This window comes from Esox lucius, chromosome 1 (genome assembly GCF_011004845.1).
Source record: "Esox lucius isolate fEsoLuc1 chromosome 1, fEsoLuc1.pri, whole genome shotgun sequence".
Classification (NCBI taxonomy): domain Eukaryota; kingdom Metazoa; phylum Chordata; class Actinopteri; order Esociformes; family Esocidae; genus Esox; species Esox lucius.
The window spans coordinates 37,423,787-37,446,449 of record NC_047569.1 but is presented as its reverse complement, the minus strand read 5'-3'; the positions used below and the strand labels follow the sequence as shown (position 1 = coordinate 37,446,449).

The 22,663-nt window shown below is 41.7% G+C and overlaps 1 protein-coding gene across 2 annotated transcripts in view; it reads right to left on the bottom strand.

Moving 5' to 3' along the window:
- sphkap (SPHK1 interactor, AKAP domain containing) overlaps window positions 1-18,558 on the bottom strand; it is a 120,970-nt gene extending 102,412 nt beyond the window's left edge. The window contains exon 1 of one of the 2 annotated variants that reach the window (XM_034293700.1): window positions 18,471-18,558. The gene's annotated coding sequence lies outside the window, so the exon portion shown is untranslated. The remainder of the gene's footprint in view (window positions 1-18,470) is intronic. The other variant, XM_029121783.2, reaches the window with a different exon arrangement.
- Window positions 18,559-22,663: the final 4,105 nt, after the last annotated feature.

The window sequence follows — 22,663 nt, the reverse complement described above, 5'->3', positions numbered from 1 at the left end:
TCCAAATATTTCCGGACCTAACTATATGTATAGGAGATCTATGGCCAAGCACCTATAAACATCTTTAAAAATGTTTGTAGGCAGATCATCAAGACAACAGCTGGACAGCTTACCTTGTTGTGCATATTCCATAGGTGGTGTATCGTCAATTGCATTAAACTGACATGCTTACCAATTTCCATTTATGTAGAGGTGATACTGTTTTTTATTGTTGGGGAGTTTTCATTTTGCTTGTCTAATGCCCTGAATTCTATCCTTGAAAATGGAAGTGAATGCATTGCATTTATCATGGCAAAGAAGCTTTGGGGTTGTTGCAGCTGGGGGGGGGTCTGTGAGAGAGATGTCTGTCTACATTTTAGAAACGTGGTTCATCAGAAACAGACACTCAGGAGGATGAGAAAAACAATGGGGGTTGTGTGTCAACAAACACACGCTAGCACTTAGCACTTGGGGCTTCAATTGTTCCAAAAAGGCGTGAAAATCAGGTAAAGCATCTTTACCATCTGCTAGTATTTTTTCTCCTTTTCCTTCCCTCTCTTGGCCAGATCTGTGCCGTCTTAATCAGCACCTCTTCATTCTCTTTCAACTTGTTTTCCTCTAACCCCTCTTTTATGTGTCCTCACTGTACAGTAGTTGGCCAGATGAATCACACACTATCAGTCTCTCATCTCCCCCTCAGAGGCAAGAATGGATGTGTGTCTGTGCGTGTGAATGCGCTGTGTGTCTGTGTGTGAATACATTAGGTGTCTGTGCGTGTGAATGCGCTGTGTGTCTGTGTGTGAATACATTAGGTGTCTGTGTGTGTGAATGCATCGTGTGAGTGTTTTGTGTATATACATTAGGTGTGTGTGTGTGTGAATACATTAGGTGTCTGTGTGTGTGTGAATGCATCCTGTGTGTTTGTGTGTGAATACATTAGGTGTGTGTGTGTGTGTGTGTGTGTGTGTGAATGCATCGTGTGAGTGTTTTGTATATATATATTAGGTGTGTGTGTGTGTGTGTGTGTGAATGCGTTGTGTGTGTGTTTTGTGTATTTAAATTAGGTGTGTGTTTGTGTGTAAATTCATTAAGTGTGTGTGTGAATGCATCGTGTGTGTGTTTGTGTGTAAATTCATTAGGTGTCTGTGTGTGTGAATGCGTCGTGTGTGAGTGTTTGTGTGTAAATACATTAGTTGTGTGTGTGTGTGTGTGTGTGTGTGTGTGTGTGTGTGTGTGTGAATGCATCCTGTGTTTTTGGGTGTAAATTCATTAGGTGTGTGTGTGTGTTAATGCATTGTGTGTGTGTGTTTTGTGTATATACATTAGGTATCTGTATGTGTACACATGGGCTTCAAGGGACCCCTAGCATCTCAGCTCTTCTTTTAACCCCTAAACTCAACAGCAGTAGCACGTGATCACACTCCTTCATCCAACCACTCACTCTCCTCAAACTCCAAACCTGAGTCTTCATCACCTCATCTACTACCTCTCCCAGTGAATGTATTTCACCCCCTCTAGTTACTGGGGTGTTGGAGGTGGGTGTCCAGTATTGGCATTATGTTTGGAGAAGGAATGGCAGGGAGGTTGGCACAGGCAGCTAATTGTATATTTTGACATCACTCTTTTCACTGCTTTGGGGCCTCAGAACAGCAACAAACAAGACCATGTGAAATAAGCAAACTTGTCAAGTTTTGGAACTTTCCACTTCAGTCAAGGGGGTTTGTGGTCGAGGCTTGCCATCATTATCTGCTCGTAACCCCAGTCAAACAGCGTTCAACTTTTCTCTCCCCGTCCATTGCTGACTCAAATCAATCTGCCTGCTTTTTTAAATCCCCCCAGTCCCTCTGACACCGTCAGTTAAATTGCTCTCACTCCTGCCAGGCCCATCAGGCCTGGCCACTATAGACAATGACTCTTGGTGATGAGAGTGGAGAGTTTCTTACCAGGCTGTAAGGGGAGGAGGGAATGGGTGGGTGGGGAATGAGAAAGAGAAACATAATCGCCTTTTAACAGGCAGTGAGTCACCACGGAAGGAGCGTTTTTCGGGCTGTTTTCTCCAGATGGTGCTCCTCAGGGGGAATAAAAAGTATTTCTGACCTTTCACTGGAAGTGTCTGTTGTTACCAATCTACTGCACAGTTAAGACATTGTGCCAAGACACACGTAAACACACACTCACACAAACACACACTCACACAAACACAAACTCACACTTATTTTACTCTTTTTATAGACCAAACACATTAAGAAATGAGCGCAGTTGAAAGTATTAAGCTGGACAGAACAGACACTTGCTGTTAGCAGTGGACCAGTCAGTGTGGACCCAGAGTCAGAATACATGGACAGTTACAACAGGACATGTGAAGAAGCACTCTTACCCAGAATTCCTTTATGAACACAGGTCTAGCAGTGTACACATACTTTGACCCCGAACCAGAGATAACAAACAAACACAATGACAGACCCTCTAACAAGAAACAAACCCCCCCGCTTTTGTGCACATATCTGCTTCTGTCTTTCGGACACAGAGACAGTCAGCCTCTGTCGCTTCATTCTCTCTACATCTCTCCTTCCCTCTTTCCTCCCTCTACTTCTTTCTTTCTCTCTTACTCTCCTTTTCTCCCTTCACTCCATATACCTTTGTTTTATATACTCTCCCTCTCTATGCAAGGAAAACTATTTAAATATAACCACGACCGTTAGCCTGCACACCATGAGATCGTTTTGGCAACCCAACACAGGTCTATTTGTCCACTGCATTTTTAGATTAGATTTTTAGAAACCTATTTCACCAAATGACAGAGGATAGTTTTAAAGGTGAGTCTTAAAGCTAGTCCTGACATGATCTTGCTACAAACGGTTTGTTGTGAATATTTGCCTAACACAAGAGCAGCCGAGCTGCGATCCCTATTGTTGTGAGATCCTTGTTACCAGAGACCCACTGGCCGGCGGCCACTCTTAGAGAATCCAGATTCACAAAGAGTTTGAATCCTGATTTACTTAGACTGAGATCACATTAAAAGGGCATTGAATTATTTACATATTCATGACATTTCACATTGCTAACGTTGTTGTGTCACTTCTGGCTTTCAACTGCTAGCGAGCTAGAGAAACATTTTCTCTTCCTTTTTACTCTAACACATCTGCTTCCTTCAACTGCAATTGAGGCTGAGTCGTTGCTGGGGGGCATTTGAGATAAACTATTTGGAGGGGTCTTTTTGGGGAATTAAACTGCCTCATTCTCTCTGCCCACTCTGAGTGATGTGTAGAAACTGCATATTAATGACCAGACACGTGCTTCTGTGTAACGCTAAAAGAGTCACAGGCTGACTGCTACAACTCACTAGAAGTCCTAAGTCTCTCCATCTTTCTCAATCTCCCGCCATCTCTATTTCTCAGTCTGTCAGTATTTCTCTCTCTCTCTGTCTTTCAATATCTAACTATTTCACTATCTCTCTTGGTCTCACTATTACTAAATACACTCACCTAAAGGATTATTAGGAACACCTGTTTCTCATTAATGCAATTATCTAATCAACCAATCACATGGCAGTTGCTTCAGTGCATTTAGGGGTGTGGTCCTGGTCAAGAAAATCTCCTGAACTCCAAAATGAATGTCAGAATGGGAAAGAAAGGTGATTTAAGCAATTTTGAGCGTGGCATGGTTGTTGGTGCCAGGCGGGCCGGTCTGAGTATTTCACAATTTGCTCAGTTACTGGGATTTTCACGCACAACCATTTCAAGGGTTTACAAAGAATGGTGTGAAAAGGTGTGAAAAAAAACATCCAGTATGCGGCTGTGCTGTGGGCGAAAATGCCTTGTTGATGCTAGAGGTCAGAGGAGAATGGGCCAACTGATTCAAGCTGATAGAAGAGCATCAATGACTGAATTACCCACTCATTACAACCGAGGTATGCAGCAAAGCATTTGTGAAGCCACAACACGCACAACCTTGAGGCGGATGGGTTACAACAGCAGAGACCCCACCGGGTCCCACTCATCTCCACTACAAATAGGAAAAAGAGGCAAAAATTTGCACAAGCTCACCAAAATTGGACATTTGAAGACTGGAAGAATGTTGCCTGGTCTGATGAGTCTCGATTTCTGTTGAGACATTCAGATGGTAGAGTCAGAATTTGGCGTAAACAGAATGAGAACATGGATCCATCATGCCTTGTTACCACTGTGCAGGCTGGTGGTGGTGGTGTAATGGTGTGGGGGATGTTTTCTTGTCACACTTTTGGCCCCTTAGTGCCAATTGGGCATCGTTTAAATGCCACGGCCTACCTGAGCATTGTTTCTGACCATGTCCATCCCTTTATGACCACCATGTACCAATCCTCTGATGGCTACTTCCAGCAGGATAATGCACCATGTCACAAAGCTCGAATCATTTCAAATTGGTTTCTTGAACATGACAATGAGTTCACTGTACTGTCATGGCCCCCACAGTCACCAGATCTCAACCCAATAGAGCATCTTTGGGATGTGGTGGAACGGGAGCTTCGTGCCCTGGATGTGCATCCCACAAATCTCCATCAACTGCAAGATGCTATCCTATCAATATGGGCCAACATTTCTAAGGAATGCTTTCAGCACCTTGTTGAATCAATGCCACGTAGAATTAAGGCAGTTCTGAAGGCGAAAGGGGGTCAAACACAGTATTAGTGTGGTGTTCCTAATAATCCTTTAGGTGAGTGTATATTTCGCTCGTCTCTTGACCCTAACAACAACCTCCCAGTAATGTTCTGCTGTCAGATTGCTAACAAGGCTTAATAAGTTAGTTGATGGATCTTTTCCTCAGATCAGTTTCGTGTTGACACTAATGAGTCTGAAGCATCCAATTAATGACCGTGTTCCACAGAACTGTAGGCTTTTGTAAAAATGTATCAGACTCAGAAAATGAAAGGAAATGGCTCTTTAGTGAGCCAATCTCTGTTGGATTGATGTATGCATACATGATAAGCCAACATGCATTTTTGCTCTGCACTCAGGACACCAGATCAGTGGAGGAACTACAGATCCCAGAATGAGTACAGTGGTGGTACTACAGATCCCTGAATGAGTACAGTGGAGGTACTACAGATCCCTGAATGAGTACAGTGGAGGTACTACAGATCCCTGAATGAGTACAGTGGAGGTACTACAGATCCCAGAATGAGTACAGTGGAGGCACTACAGATCCCTGAATGAGTACAGTGGAGGCACTACAGATCCCTGAATGAGTACAGTGGAGGCACTACAGATCCCAGAATTTGTACAGTGGAGATCCTACAGATCCCAGAATTAGTACAGTGGAGGTACTACAGATCCCAGAATGGTGGGTTGATAATTGTTTTCCTGGGGATCCTATACTTATTGAACTATCAATGATTTTAAAACAACTTGTGTGGTGGACACCTATGCCTCTCTCCCAGACCAAATCAAAAAAGATTTAGCTTGATCGACGAAAATCACTCTGGTGCTCATACAAGGGCTTCGGCTGCCACATTGTCCGGACATCACATGGGCCAATGGGAGTTAGACTTTTAAGAGTGTGAATCCATTGTCCTGACATCACATGGGCCAATGGGTGTTAGGGGGTTAAGAGTGTGAATACATTGTCCTGACATCACATGGGCCAATGGGAGTTAGAATTTTAAGAGTGTGAATACATTGTCCTGACATCACATGGGCCAATGGGAGTTAGGGGGTTAAGAGTGTGAATACATTGTCCTGACATCACATGGGCCAATGGGAGTAAGGGGGTTAAGAGTGTAAAAACGTGCAAATCAGCTGGCCTAGATAGAATGAAGGCTGTGTCATCAGTGCCTGCATAGACCACCCGCCTGAAGTGTTTACAGATTCAACCTCTTCAACATTACTCCTCTTCCCAAGTAAATATTGGTAATGTGAGTAAATTATTAGCGCTCTGCTGCACTCGCCACTGTCCTCAGTAAGTGCTTTGAGAGGCTGGTCAATGACCACATAAGCGCCGTCCTGCCTGAAAACCCGGAACCACTATAACTGACCAGTTATGCACTGCACACGGGCCGATCCCACCTGGGCAGGAGAAAAACGTGTGAGAACGCTTGTTCCTTGAAAACCATCCACCTTTCAACAACATATTCTCCTTCATGCTGGTCACTAAGGTCAGGGCCCTGGGTTTCAACTCCTGCCACTGCCTCCTGATCCTGGACTTTGTCCGGCAGACCTTAAGAAGTGAGGGAAAGCAAGAGCATCTCCGTCATGGAAGATCGTAGACCCGGCGGTGGGGTGCCAGTACAAGAAGATTAAGGCAGACTACAGGAAACAGGAGCATGACCCCATCTGCATCAACAGGGCTGTGGTCTAGAGAGTCAAAGGTCACAGCACCAAACATGGTCTCAACACACTTTCTGGTCTCAACACATTTCTCCTAGATTTCTTTACCGGCTTTGTGGTTAAGGCACAACACCACCTTCAGTGCAGAAGCATCGCATTGACATTTAGATACATTACTATCCATGACACCTGCATGACAGAGCAGGTGTCATGGATGGACATAGCAGTAGAACCCTACATGACATATAACACACTTATTATTTTGAAAAGGGAATAACAGCAAATGAATCCCTTCATTGGAGGACAGTCTGTGTAAGTGTGCAGCTCTCTCATTGTGGGGTCAAGCTAGCGTGAGAGCTACACCACAGGATGACACATACTTACTGAGGTGCTAGACAGAACTTTGTGGAATATCAAAAATCTGTATAGTCAAAAATAATGGCCTGGCACAGAGAAAACAGACATATGGGAACGTTTGGGAACGTTTGGCATATACATTTTATAATATACAGTTGCAGGTTCTTGCCTTTTGTGATCGGCCATGACAAGGAAATCAGGGTCACAGGCCTTTTCAGAATGGTGACGTACAACTAATTTCTCAGCTTGGGGGTCCTGCTGTTTTGGATTGGATGGGGATGTGTCATCACGCATGATGCCTTCTCTACTGTGATTGGTCAGTAACAACAGCACCACTTCAGATAGACAACAGATATCTATTTTCTGTCCTAGTAAACACACAAAGATCACTGACCAAGCCACCAAGATTGAATCCCCCACACCAGTCAAATGCTGTCTGTTTATTGCTATGCATACTGCATTCTTCCTTTTTATTTTGTTTTAGAATATTAATCATTATTCATTCACTGCTGTAAACTCAATCAATCAATCAAATGTTTTTATAAAGTCCTTTTCACATCAGCAGATGTCACAGTGCTTTTACAAAACGCCTGGCCTTAAACCCCAAGGAGCAAACAACAGTAGTGTTGAATTGTGTTGAAACTGTGCATTTGATTTGTCTTTGCAGCTAAATTAAACTTGCTGTGAAATTTAAGGGTGACATTATAGATCCATTATAGATCAATGTTCACACCCCAACCTCTCTCCTTTCAAGTCCTGTGAAAGCAATGTGTGAATAGTGTCTATATTGTTCTCTGTCTCTACTAGAGGAAAATGCCTTTTCTCTCTTTTAATAACGAAGGCATGTAATACTTTCTCAAACATATGTACTTTATCATAACATCTTTCAGGACAGCTTTTAATGTTGTAAAATTCTAGCCTTCCTCAACGTACCACTGCCAGTTGTGCAGAAAGAAACAGGGGCATGGGAGGGGCATGTTTCTGACACATAATTTCTATCAATTCCAATGGCGAAATCATGTGAAGCATCTTATATATATGCACATCATAACACACACTGGCTGAGTGGACAGAAGGTACTGTACAGAGATGGGCCCATTCAACAGTCACTGACTGAATGTGATATTTGTTTGTCACAAATGAGCCATAGAGTAGTGAACTACACAGGTGCTTTTACACAACACCCAGCCTGAAACCCCAAGGAGCAAGCAACAACAGTGCTTAAATGCAGTTACACAATATTGTTTAGATTATTAAAATTAAAATATGTATTTTGAATTACATAGTTGATAGCAAATGTAACAAATTTAAATGGTGTAGTTGATTTGACATCATAACACAAACATTATGTTACGCAATATATTATTATAAGAAACATTTATTTTGCTGGTGCTTCTAAAAAAACCTCACATGAACTCACATTGCAATGTTTTCAATCATAAAATAGGGTCTTCAGCAGGGTTTTTTGCTTTGATCTCAAGCAAACGAATATTCCTTTGAAAATCACTTCCACACTAGACTGAATGAAAAGCAGTGGTCAGAACGGGACAGACTCAGGGGCCAATTCAGATGGAATAGGTTACATAGAAACAATATGCCTCTCTGCCAGTTAAATAAGGATCATGCCAGCTTTATTAATAACATTTATATCTGGAGGCTTTTCCTGGGCAACAAATGTTATATTAGGGTCCTGACCTCTCCACGCTTTCTGATTGGATGCGGTCAATTTTGAGGCAACAGCACACACTCCATAGAACAAGATACATAATACAACTCCCTTCCTCGATTTGGAGAGGAGAGGAACACAAGGAGGAAAGAGGAGCAGGAGTAAAGAATTAGATAGAAACATCGTTAATTTGTAAGAAAAAGAGAGAGAAAGAACAGATCAATTTATCACAACAGAGAGAAAAAAACCACTCATCCTTAATCCATGAATCTGTAAAGCCGTAGCGTAATGTTCACATGTGGATCTCTGTGTGTGTTTGGTCCTGTGTCCATCTCTGTGTGTGTTTGTTCCTGTGTCCATCTCTGTGTGTGTTTGTTCCTGTGTCCATCTCTGTGTGTTTGTTCCTGTGTCCACCTCTGTGTGTGTTTGGTCCTGTGTCCATCTCTGTGTGTGTTTGTTCCTGTGTCCATCTCTGTGTGTGTTTGGTCCTGTGTCCATCTCTGTGTGTGTTTGGTCCTGTGTCCATCTCTGTGTGTGTTTGGTCCTGTGTCCATCTCTGTGTGTGTTTGTTCCTGTGTCCATCTCTGTGTGTGTTTGGTCCTGTGTCCATCTCTGTGTGTGTTTGGTCCTGTGTCCACCTCTGTGTGTGTTTGTTCCTGTGTCCATCTCTGTGTGTGTTTGGTCCTGTGTCCATCTCTGTGTGTGTTTGGTCCTGTGTCCATCTCTGTGTGTGTTTGTTCCTGTGTCCATCTCTGTGTGTGTTTGTTCCTGTGTCCATCTCTGTGTGTGTTTGGTCCTGTGTCCATCTCTGTGTGTGTTTGGTCCTGTGTCCATCTCTGTGTGTGTTTGGTCCTGTGTCCACCTCTGTGTGTGTTTGTTCCTGTGTCCATCACTGTGTGTGTTTGTTCCTGTGTCCATCTCTGTGTGTGTTTGGTCCTGTGTCCATCTCTGTGTGTGTTTGGTCCTGTGTCCATCTCTGTGTGTGTTTGTTCCTGTGTCCATCTCTGTGTGTGTTTGTTCCTGTGTCCATCTCTGTGTGTGTTTGGTCCTGTGTCCATCTCTGTGTGTGTTTGGTCCTGTGTCCATCTCTGTGTGTGTTTGTTCCTGTGTCCATCTCTGTGTGTTTGTTCCTGTGTCCACCTCTGTGTGTGTTTGGTCCTGTGTCCACCTCTGTGTGTGTTTGGTCCTGTGTCCATCTCTGTGTGTGTTTGGTCCTGTGTCCATCTCTGTGTGTGTTTGTTCCTGTGTCCATCTCTGTGTGTGTTTGTTCCTGTGTCCATCTCTGTGTGTGTTTGGTCCTGTGTCCATCCCTGAGTGCGTACATTATGCACACACTTGAGTGTGTGTTTGCATGTGCCCGTGTCATATGACGAGCTAATCCCAGCGCTCTGCCGTCAGACCTGCTCGTTTTCTGGCCTCCCATTCCTGTGTCTGAAGACAATGAAGAGATTACACGGAGAGGAATAATCTGGAGCTCGTTGATGAGTACGGGGACCGTGGGGCTGCATGGCCAGCCACGATAAGGGGCCCTCTCACCCTAACCTGACAAAACACCTAAAATTAGGTCCACCACATACTGATGTGGACACGGACAGAGGGGTGGGTTTTCTTCACCATGGCTTTAACCAATCCAATAAATGTTAAGGGAGTGTTAAGATGGAGGGATTTTTGTTAATGTCTAAAAGTGGAAGTAATCACAGGCACAAGCAAACAATATATTGATAGAACTCGCACTTTGCCTAGAAATGATTGCACAGGTTACCGGCCTCAGACAGGCTAATATTAGAGAAAGAGAAGCAAAGATTTGTGTGTGGCTTGCTCAGTGGCAGTTTATTTTCTGATCTTCTACCTTTTTCTCTTTCATAATGACATCTATTCTCATTCAAGTGCTCTTCAAAAGCAAACACACATTCCGAAACAAAAGGTTGCAATTCAGGGCATCTAGTCTGTTTCCTTTTTCCTAGATGTTCCCAAACCACAAACAAATAGTTTAAATCAATAGCATTGCAACCTTTACAGTCACCACTTTGGTCAATAATACATTTTGTTCTGAATGAAGCAATGAAACCAATTGTCTATTGTATGTAAGGAATAGGGTGCAATTTGTGGTGATATTAGGCGGGCCGGTGTACAGGATTAGCTGATCCCAAGTAACTTTGATGGTGGAAGATTCAATTAGAAGAAATGTAAAGAGTGTTGCAGCAGCTTTTAACAGAAACGAGGTAGATCTTTGAAAAAGTCAAATTCTACTTCTCACCTAAAAACAGGATGACCTCCACTGGAATTCTCTGTGTCACTCGCTGCCTTTTTCTTTAATTCTCTAATATTATGTCTCTCCCCTCACCAATACAGCAGTTCTGCTCTTAGCAGTCCTCAGACCTATGAATGACATCCTTTAGGCATAATTAAGGACAGACATCTATTTTCTGGCCTGTCTGCCAAAACACAGTCTGGAAGCAAAGTCATGTTTATTAAAGCAGTGGCTCCCTGTTGACCCCCAGAGAGTGTTAGCTATCTAATGCTTTGTCTGGAGAAAATGCATGACGATCTTTGTGAAGGTGCAGTGGCTTTTCATTTCCATAAAATTAAAAACATTTTAAGTTTACACATAGATTTTCCATTGTGTGGAGACATTTCATTATTGTACTGTAATGGACAAAGATGAGATGAATATTGGCACAGCCAAATGCACATGGGAACTGCATTGTTCTGTGGGTAGGACCTTTATTCAGTCTTTCGGTCTCATTAATAATAGTAGCATTGTGTGTGTGTGTTGGGGGAGGGGTTAATGCTTGTCTTTGTGACCTTTCTGCAGCACCATGCGTAGACAACATCCTGGAGGTCAGGCAGAGTACACCCAATAATGTATCGGGCTGACTTTGAGGGCCTTGTGATAGGCCATAACGTCAGACAGGTGCAGCAGTTCACATGGAGAGAGTGTCCTCAATGGTCCGTTCGAACTTCGTGAAGGTCCCCTGGTGTGACAGCCACCTGAGGCATGCCAAGGAATTTAAAGCTCACTACAGCAAACCCATCTCTCTGCCATCCCTTTTAGTCCATTATCAGCTCAAATTGACACTGTGGGAGATTGTTTACTTGGCATCACCACCAGAGCTCCAGCCTCCTCCATGTAGATCGCTTCATAATTCTTGGAAACACAACCTGCTGTTGTTGTGTTGTCCGCAAAATCATGGCGTTCGATTATGTAGCCCACAGTCATAAACAGGGAGTGCCGGAGTGGTCACAGCAAGTACGCATTGGGGCCTCTGTCAGGAATGTCCAATTGCAATGAGAAAGTACATTTTAAAAAGAATTCCTTCAGAGAAGAAGGCAACATACATGAGGGGCACTGCACACAAAGACAAGCATCAGGTCTGAACCAAAAGTAAACAGTGGGATAACGCACACAAAGACAAGCATCACATCTTTACCAAAAGTAAAGAGAGGAATAATGCACAAAAAGACAAGCATCCCGTTTGAACGAAAAGTAAAGAGAGGGATAATGCACACAAAGACAAGCATCACGTCTGAACCAAAAGTAAAGAGAGGGATAATGCACACAAAGACAAGCATCACGTCTGAACCAAAAGTAAAGAGAGGGATAATGCACACAAAGACAAGCATCACGTCTGAACCAAAAGTAAAGAGAGGGATAATGCACACAAAGACAAGCATCACGTCTGAACCAAAAGTAAAGAGAGGGATAATGCACACAAAGTCAAGCATCACGTCTGAACCAAAAGTAAAGAGAGGGATAATGCACACAAAGACAAGCATCACGTCTGAACCAAAAGTAAAGAGAGGGATAATGCACACAAAGACAAGCATCACGTCTGAACCAAAAGTAAAGAGAGGGATAATGCACACAAAGACTAAACATATGCACCTGACTTGGAATGTTTTCTCTTCAAATCTAAGTGGCGGGACACATTAAAATGAATGAGGAGGTCATTTCTATTCTACTTAGTCTAATAACCATACCTAAATTTGATTTTGATTTTTTTATTCTGGGCACAGTGGGTGACACCTTAATAGGTTTTGCACTCAATGCATATAGATAATTAATAATCGTGTCAGTCAAATGTTAGGTGACACATTGTCCTAACAGAAACTCTGTGCCCCCCAACTGGTGTTGCTAGGCGACAATGCACTAGGGGGTTGTTCAAGTTTAAATTCACTTGAGTCAATCCGGTCTACAGTCGTGCAGACCTGCCAGAACCACACCCTCAGGAGATGGACCGGATTACTATGGAGAGTGAGGTGGGTACTTGGTCGTTACTGAGGAGCTGTTGACAGAAAGAGGAGGGGGTAATGTTGTCTCTGATGCCTTTTTGGGCTCTTGCCAATTCCAAACAAAAACGTGTCATGTTTTGCATGACAATTCCATAAGGAGGGGAAAAAAGACTGACACTCCAAATTTTACCAGATTAGTTGAAACAGGAATGTGTGTGTTAAAAAGAAAATCACCACAGACCAACAACGAAGTACTGTATACTTGTTAGTACAATTGGAGGCTACATGCATACTTCAAAATGTTATACTTTTAAATGTTTTACCAGAAAACAAGCTGAAATTAGTTGAAAATAGTAAAATGTTAACTCCTATATTGTTAGCTCCCTTCGATTAAACCACATCGTTTACAAACACGTGGGCATGATTGAATTGGGTCGTGTCATGACATATCGATTCCTTTAGGTTTGTCGTAACCGCACCATTTTACTGTGTTTGGCAGAATCTTGCGAACCAGGAGATGTATGCTTTTACGGTAAAAGCATTACCAGCATGCCTTATCTGTGGTCTTATTGCAGAGGTGGGCTGCCCTATCGAGTAGTGATGGCCATTCGAGGCTTCATCAGCGTTATTTTAGCAGCCGGATATTATGCTGGCAGCACTCAGATTTTCTTTATCACAATAAAAGTCATTGAAATGTATAAGGCATTGTAGTTAATAATCTAGTCTGTGAAAAAGAACAGACAAGAATAACATTGGAACGGACATTAAACATAAAATGTACAGACAAGATTGTTAACAATAATACCTTATATATTTCAATTATGGCTTTTAATGTGATAAAGACAATCTGAATGCTGCCAGTATATTATCCTGCTAAAATAACACTAATGAAGCCTCAAATAAAGAGTGGAAAGGTGAGTATGACGGAATGATGCTAAGCTAGGGATGTGTGTTGTGTGTGTTGATAAACAATAACTGCAAAGACCAAAAATCCCCAAAAGTTACCTGACATATTCCCAGTCCACATGAGGTAATAAAGGTTACTTATGGCTTAGAGGTTAGGTTTAGGCAAAAGGTTACAATTGGTGTTAGGAGGGACTACCCCATTAAATCACTAAGTCAATTCTATTGGCCGAACATACCCAATACACATACCAGCTCAATGTCAAAACAATGTCAGAAAATGAAAACCACCCATTTCTTTCCCAAGCCAGGATTATTACATAAAACTAGAGAAATCCATTAACAAACAGCCACGATAAACATTTTAAAAGTTATATCATGGATCTGATGGCTCCATAACAACAGGAACTGGTAATATGCCGCTTTTAAAGGACAACCCATTCTCCACAGAAAACTAGGAGAATTATCTTTGTACAATAAACATTTTGAACAACAGAAGTGTGGCAAAAAGACTGTTGTTAATGGACTGTGATAAATAAACCAATACAGAATAAACCAAAATGGACAGACTGTGGTAAAAACACTGTGGTAAATACGCTGTTATAAATATACTGTGGTGTACGAACGGTAGTGAATAGATTGTGGTAAATAGACGGCCATCTTTGGTCGTAGCTAGCTGAGAATACACAATTAACAGCAGCAATGACAGGGGGAGGAGAGGACTCCACAAAACCTCCACTGATTGAATGCCACCTTTCCTTTCTGCTTCTGAAATGTCCTTTACTATAATTTTTTTCATTTCAGAATTTTGAATTACGGAGTCCTAATAATGGTTCCTGGTGTGCAGAGCAACATTACTTCAATCAACAAAGCATTTTCAGTAAAACCTATCAATCTGAAGTGGCTTCCAGAAAAGCAAGTAGTTACCCTTTGATTCAGTGTTTGTGTGTGTGTGTGTGTGTGTGTTAGAGAGAGAGAGACTCACAGAAGAGAGCCTTGTTGGCAACACTGGTGTAAGCACTACATGAGTTTAGCAAAAGCAGCAGCGAGGCAGTAAATTGAACAAGCTGTTCTCTTGGATAGAAATCACAGGACCTTTATTGACAAAGTAAAGTGAACAAGCTGCACCAAACGCCTTTGGAGACTCCAATTAAAAGACTTGCACCTGTATGCACCATTACGTGTCAAGGAGAATGGTAGCTAGTGTTACTGATGAGGAAAGCCTTTTCCCCTCTCTATTCCCTGCTTCGTTTTGCTGTGACTACAGGTTCACCCTGCCGAAAAAAAGCACTGTACACTGATCACCAGCAAAATCATTGGTGGGGCTACACCTCTTCTCACGTGCCTATGACTGAATGCTTAAACTTAACCACTCTGTTAGCCTTACAGCTTTTATAGCTTCCTCGTGGAATCTACTACGGAATCTACCTGTTAAGTTTTTATTTCATTTTTATTATCTTTCTATTTTCTCATTCTATGGGAAGCACATTGAATTGCCAGTTTGATGTTTTTATTCTAGTGTTTGTTTTTATTCTATTGTATTTGTACATTTTTCTGTATTTTATATTTTTCTGTATTTGTATATTTTTCTGTATTTTTATATTTTTCTGTATTTTATATTTTTCTGTATTTTTATATTTTTCTGTATTTTTATATTTTTCTGTACTTTTATATTTTTCTGTATTTTTTTATTTTTCTGTGTAAAGGGTTCTTTTGCGGTTTGGTTTTGGGAAGCTTTTGAAGTGTAGGAACAGTGCTTTGTTTTTTAATGTCTTTATACAAGTGCATGTTGTTTGTTTTCTTATACTGTGTCAAATATGAAACGACCGTTCTGTGTAGATTTGTAATTGTATCTATATTTTACAAAATAAAAATTAAACAGTGAATCTTTAGAATGAGGTACAATTTGTAAAGTGTCAATAAATCATTTAGAATTACGCTATTAATGGTTATTTAAACATTTGTGAATATATTGTACACCATTCATGAACGTCTATTGGTTAAAATAGTGCGAACAGCTGGTCAGTGCTTGACAATAATGAACCAAGTGGTGGCCCGTGGTCACCCTATTTGTAGGCAAGTAATAATTTTAAGAATGTGTGTTAAAAGTTCATTATATATCTCTATACTTGGTCTTATCTTCTTTACTCATCAGTTTTGAATTCACCTGGCCCCTCGATAAAAAAAAACGGTTGCGCCCTCCGTCCAACCCAACCAGAAAAACCAACCAATCCATGTATCTGCAATTTCATTTTATCTCACTCCTCTAGTACCGTAGTCCACTGATGCTCAAGAATATTGTCATAATAATGTTGCATGTAAAAGGCATGTAAAAACAAGAATTGTTCTTTCCAACTTTAAATTCTTCTGTACATTCATTACACTAATCCTTTAGCCCAGTGTTTCCCAATCCAGGTCCTGGGGACCCAAAGGGCTGCAATTATATATATTTTTTGCCCTAGCACTCGCACTCAAGACTTGATGATAGGTTGATTACATCATTCGAGTGTATAAGTGGTAGGGCAACATTTGAAACAGGTGTGTGAGTGCTAGGGCAAAAACAACAACGTGCACCCATTTGAGTCCCAGGGACCAGGATTAGGAATTACTGCTTTAGCCTATTGTGTGAACCCAGAAAAAATGTACAGTTTAAACAGTCACTTTTTCTTTACAGTATTTACAAGTACACTATATCTCCCAGGCCTTGATAATCAGGTATCAAATATGCAGGAAGGCATGAAGGGTGCATGAGGTAAGAAAATCAAAAGACAGAAGGGGGAACAACATGAGGTGGAGGCAAGCAGGAGCCTAAAATTTAGATTTTCTGCATGACACCAAGGTAAAGGATCAACATTTCCCGCACGCAATGCCCTAACAAATTATATCAAGTTGTCAGTGTTAATAGCAGTTTTCAGGTTTAAAATATCATATAATACATTTTAAACCTGCCATTAATACATGACAACATACAGTACGAATGCCCAGCGCAGCGTTTGCATTTCAATTGCTTGCCTATGGAGAGGGCTACACCAATGAGATTCTAGGCACTTCATCATATTACTTATACAGCACAGTGTTAAGGTATTGCCTGGATGGCGCCAAAGAGCAAGCAATATACTCAGTGTGCTAGCTATCGATCTAGTTATATTTCCTGTCAACCAGGCATGTAGTGATTCATCATCACAGCATTAATTCTTCGATTATCCTTTGTCCCATGTTATCATTATGTTATGAGCGAAATCCATGCTTGCCACTGCCAGTAGCATTTATTCTACCTGCATGTTAACAGAGTCAAAAAGTAAAAGCTATACTGTTAAATTATTTCAGCAGGAATTGATTGAAGGGGCCAAAATACACTCACTTTTGTTGCCAGCGGTTTAGACATTAATGGCTGTGTCGTGTTATTTTGAGGGGACAACAAGTTTACACTGTTATACAAGCTGTACACTCACTACTAGTGTTGTCACATGAAAATATATAATCAAATATTTACAAAAATGTGAGGGGTGTACTCACTTTTGTGAGATACTGTATATGTATATACAACTCTGGAAAAAATTAAGAGCCCACTGCACCTTTTTCTTTGGTACGTTTTGAGTGAAGAACAGAAGGGTTAAAATTAAGAGAACACTGTAAATTGAATGCTTTTGTTCCTCACTCAAAACGTTCCTTTTCAACTTTTTGGAAAGGATAGAAAAAGGTGCAGTGGTCTCTTAATTTTTTCCAGAGCTGTATATAATAGGTCCTTTTTTTTTCTTCCTGAAAATATATTTGGACATTTATGGAGTTACTCATTTTGGTTGCACCTTGGGCTCATCAAATCTCCTAATTCACAATTAGGCAAACTTTCCATGCCATTGCCTCTTCTGAAGGGTTTCCTGAAGAAAAATGTCTTTGCAGAGGTCAAACAGCAAATGAGGGAGCCTGGAGTTTACATAACCGACATAGGCAGTTTGATTGAAACACATTGTTATGGTCAAATAAAATGAATGAAGAACATACAAACCAACGGTGGGATTGGAGTTGAAATAAGGATGCATATGCAGAAAAGAACCACACACCCACTGGCTCAGTCACATCACAAACTCTAACTAGTACCAGGACATATCTTGTTAATGTCAGTAACATCACAAACTCTACCTAGTACCAGGACATATCTTGTTAATGTCAGTAACATCACAAACTCTACCAGTACCAGGACATATCTTGTTAATGTCAGTAACATCACAAACTCTACCAGTACCAGGACATATCTTGTTAATGTCAGTAACATCACAAACTCTACCTAGTACCAGGACATATCTTGTTAATGTCAGTAACATCACAAACTCTACCTAGTACCAGGACATATCTTGTTAATGTCAGTAACATCACAAACTCTACCAGTACTAGGACATATCTTGTTAATGTCAGTAACATCACAAACTCTACCAGTACCAGGACATATCTTGTTAATGTCAGTAACATCACAAACTCTACCTAGTACCAGGACATATCTTGTTAATGTCAGTAACATCACAAACTCTACCTAGTACCAGGACATATCTTGTTAATGTCAGTAACATCACAAACTCTACCTAGTACCAGGACATATCTTGTTAATGTCAGTAACATCCCAAACTCTACCAGTACCAGGACATATCTTGTTTCCCCTGTGTAACTGATGTTAATGCATAAGCAACCGCATCAGCAGCTTAGCATTTGAGCAGTGCTACACCTCTTCATTAGACTACACTGCACCGTGGTCACAATCCTAACAGGCTAATGCAACTGCACGGCACCACTCAGTGCTACAGGTATAAATGCATTACAAAACAGACAGCTTGAATGCAGTGTGAGAGTCCGAACACTGTAGAGTCTAGTCTGAAAGGCAATTGTGACCATTTCAACATTGTTTACAAAAACATACACACACGCAAACACGCGAACAACACACAATTTCATGAATATGTTCACAAAACACACAGACGAATCCAACAGCAGCGCTGAGAGAGAGAGAGAGAGAGAGAGAGAGATGGCAGAGCACTCACCAGTAGCACCGGTTCGATCACATCCCCTAAGGTGGGCTAGAGGAGAGATGTACTCTCTGTGGTATCTCTCTCTCTTACACACACATCCCCCCCCCGCCTCTATCAACCTCCCTCTCCTCTAAGTTAAGTAGGCTGAAGAGAGTTTGTGTGAGGAAGAGATTGGTGTATCTCCCCAGGCTGTCCGTGCAGGTCTCACTGTGGCAGTGACTCTGCCTAATCCCCACAGAGTTGCAGAAAAGGAAAGGGTGCTAGGCAGCCAAGAGTCAGTGGAGAATAAAGCATGTTACACTCCACAAACATAAAGACACACACACACACACACACACACACATACACACGCATCCAGGGAAGCATAGTCAGTCTCACACATACAACAAACAAACAGTGGCCCTAAGTCAGTAAACAAGGCCGAAGTCAATGAACTGCTGAACAAAACAAAAAACAACTGTGTGTTTAACACATTTTAACAGCCACATACTCAAAAACAACACGTCGAAATTCCCTTTGATGTGTCAAAATGAATGCGATGTGATTCCACACAATCCTACAATAGCATCTTGAAGTTTCTCAGGTTCACGCACCCGCACGCACGCACACACACACACACACACACACACACACACAGACACATACACACACACACAGACAGACAATTATGTCTAAGTGGATTAGAGGGTTTAGCAGTCTCCCTGTAGGAAGCTCTTAATTGACAGGAATTGTCCTTGACACAGTAGCCATTGGGGGCTGGTAAACACATCCAAACACTGGACACAGGTAGGACCAGCTAATCAGTGTAGACATGGACTGGTAGGCTGAACCCTAACCTATGCCAACACCCATAACTGGTCAGAGCAATGGGCACAGAGAGACCCTGGCATAACAGGAGGACTATTGTCACAAACACACACACACACTCTTGACTTTGATTGGAAAGAGAAGCCACACAGCTCAACACTAACCTGATGTCAGTTAGATAAAGGTTAATTATCCAAATATCCTCCAGAAGGAACAAAAAAAACAACACCCACATCCCGTTATCAAATTCAATTTTTAATGTGCCCACCCTGCCAATATGTTATGTTCTGAGTCAGACATCTGTCTGTGTCTGCCTGGAGGGTTTAAACAAAGAGAGGGAAAGAGTGTGTGGCTAGAGGCCTGAGAACACAAGCCACAGACCCAAATACATGTTTCTGTCTACCTATAGGTTATTGAGGTAGAAGTCCTGGGATGCTGTAGATGGATGGTACCGCCAGTCTTGAAGTGGGAAATGTTTTGGATCATTAAAGCACCACAGTTACTCACACAAACTGTGTACAAATGGACTACATACCTTACTGACTGTTTGTATGTGTCTGCATGTGTGTATGTACTGTACAGTATGCACAAGCAGAAAGTCAATGTTGTAGTTCTGACGGCAACACAGCTGGGGTGGATGGTGCCTCTACGTGTTTCTTTCTGTAAGACAGAGTAGAAAAGGGGCACGTAAAATCCAGCCCACGTCAAATCAATCCACAGGAGGGTTCTTTTTTTGGGTTAAAAAAACTCTCTTAAACATGTATCATGTAGAATTATCTGGTCATAATGGACTTATAGGTTTTTTAGTAACTTCCCCTTTTCTGGCCCTGAACTCGCTTTTGACAAAGAAACCATCTTGATGAAATTCAGTTCTCAACCACAACAATACAAGCCAAGAAGCAACAGACAATCACTTTAACTTAGTGGTAACTTATTATTTTAACATTTTAATGTAAACTACTGTACATTTACTTATTCACTATAGTAGTTCTGTTATGAAATGCAAAAAATTACAATTTGATTAAAGAATAGATTGTCAGCTTTTATTCTGAGTTATTTGTGTACATATTTAGAAACGAACACACCTTTTATTCACACTCTTCCGTTTTCAGTGTGACATGCCAGTTATTAGCTTTCATTGAGCTGGGCTGCCCATTACCTGAAGGTAGGGAGAAATAGTTATCCTAGCTCCTCCACAGGGATGCACTGTGGTTTTGTAGTGAATGTTAGCTTCAGCTGGAAGCCTGTCGTGTGTAGAGAGGCATGGTGACATGCTGCAGAAGTGAGTTGCACAGGTTTGACGGCATCAGTGGCGTTTTTATATGTAAAAAATTGGTGGGGCACAAACCATTTCAAAATATAGGATGCATACCAGTAAAGCAACAAAACTCCCTCTTGCTACTGTGTTTATTTAACACATCAACAAACAGCGTGGCTCTACAGAACACTTTTAACGAGAGAGCGGCTTGAAGTGGAAAGACAACTTTTTAAGGATACAGATCCATTCTATGACAGCAACCTTAATAGATAAGCATGGACACACTGACACTCGTCACCATCTATATCAATCGATCCAGCACAAAATATGACCAATGCACGGACCAGCACCACAAAGGCAGGATGATAAAATATGCTTTCACTCACCAAGGCTGAGGGCTCACTTGAAGAGAAAGGTGGCACAGCGGTTCTTTCTCTGGGCAAACCTTTCGATGACTTTGGGAATGAAGTCATGTAGCTGCTGAATCAGCTGGCTTTTGATGGACAACATGGCCAATGCGTTGAGGCACGGCTGTCCCATGGTATTGCGAGTGAAGGTTTTTACCCTCTTCAAGGTGGAAAAGTTCCTCTCGGACTCGGATGTCGTCATAGGTGTTGTTATGATGATTTTCAGCAGAGTGACGGTCTCAGCAAAAGCCTCCTTGTTCTCAGGGATGGATCTTAACAGAGACAGGGCCGTCTTACCAGTGTGAAGCTCAGTGTGGCGTTTTGGAGCGCCAGAGAAAAAGGTGGCAAAAGCAGTTAAATCAGAAAAAAAACACCATCAGGATACTCATCCTTGCTGAACAAAGTTGCAGCAAGGTCAGGTTCAGCTGGTGAGCATAGCAGTGAACAAACTGGGCATGTGGGTATGTCTCTATCATTAGCATCTGTAGCCACTCATTACAGTCGCACCATCAGAGCGATCAGCTTTTCTCCCAGCTTCAGTGGGTCCAGCACACCCTTGATGCTATTAGAGAGGCCGAGTCCAGTTTTATCTTTGACTTCCACAAACTCCAAAAACCTCTCTGTCACTGTATTGTCAGGCAACATGTATCGCAACACAACCGCCATTTGTGAATTACAGGAGACATCAGTTGTCTCATCTGCCTGTATGGCAACAAATGATGTCTTGTCCACATGCTTGGCTATCTCCTCCCTGTACACTTCATACATACTGTCTAACAGTTCGTTTTGTACAGTGCCAGATGTCCCTTTGAAGATGGGTTGAGCGTCATAGGGCCTCTTTTTCTACACATTTTCTACACAGTTTAATACGTTATGATAAGACTGAGAATGTACCTTTTCTCCTCTACCTGTTTGTTATTCTGTTCAATGGAGTGCCTGTATGCACTGTCAACTTGGGCTGTGACATTTACCCTTCCAAGTAAGCCCAATTTCACAGCATTGTCCAGATGACTCCCGCTGCTCTCATGTTTTGCAATCCTTTTTTTCTTCAAAAACCACTCCACGTTAAACCCGCGGTTACTTTTACCAGCAGTTTGAGTGATTACAATATCCCGTGGCTGTTGGGCACCAAATCACTTTACTTCAAGTTTCTCCTCCAAATTAAGGGTTTCAAACTGGTGCTTGAGTATGAAATCCACTTTATTCATTTTCTCAAGTTATCTGGTGTTTGTGAAGCTAACAAGATAGTTAAGACAACCTACCCTCATTGCTCTTCTTGCCAACTAATGTTGGCACCAGACAGACAGACAGCCAATCAGGTCTGAAATACAAAATGACCCTGTATTGGGGCTACCGGCTGTCAGCCCCTCTTGGCATCAAATTTGTGTGATCTACATTGATCACACTAACATTCTGAGAATGTGTATTAATATTTTCACACGTACAATGTACATTGCATTGTAAGAGAGGGGCAAGCCCCACATTCACGCTTAGCCTATGGCCTACTACAGCGAACTTGAATCGACAGAACGCAGTCTGAAGCAGCAAGGCAGGGACCAATGAACATGAAATAAAATCCTAACACAAATGATATGCAATTTAGGAAGATGCTATATTCATAGATAATAAATTACAGGAGAAATATAAATACTTTTTTTGTTGCAGTTCTTACTGTTGAAAACAGGTGCGGCTGTGCTCCACCTGCCCCTAATGACCAGTCATCCCTGGACGGC